Below are 296 nucleotides of genomic sequence, written 5' to 3'. Positions count from 1 at the left end.
ATTAATTTATATAAAATCAATTTTAAATGATTTTTTTAATTAAACTTTTTAATTAAAATAATATTAATTTAATATCTAAATATTAAATTAATAAAATATCAAATAACCAATAAATCAATTTTATAATTCAAATCATAATTAAATATTAATTGATTTTTCAATTTCGTTTAATTTCAATTAAATTAAATGTTTAAAATTTTTATCATATACCATCAATCAAAAACCCTAAAATGAATTTGAACATTTCAAATTTGTAACCCGAATTTCATACATAATAACTCATTTTGTAATTCCAT

This window comes from Benincasa hispida, chromosome 6, assembly GCF_009727055.1.
Source record: "Benincasa hispida cultivar B227 chromosome 6, ASM972705v1, whole genome shotgun sequence".
Taxonomy (NCBI): domain Eukaryota; kingdom Viridiplantae; phylum Streptophyta; class Magnoliopsida; order Cucurbitales; family Cucurbitaceae; genus Benincasa; species Benincasa hispida.
This window is presented reverse-complemented; position numbering follows the sequence as displayed.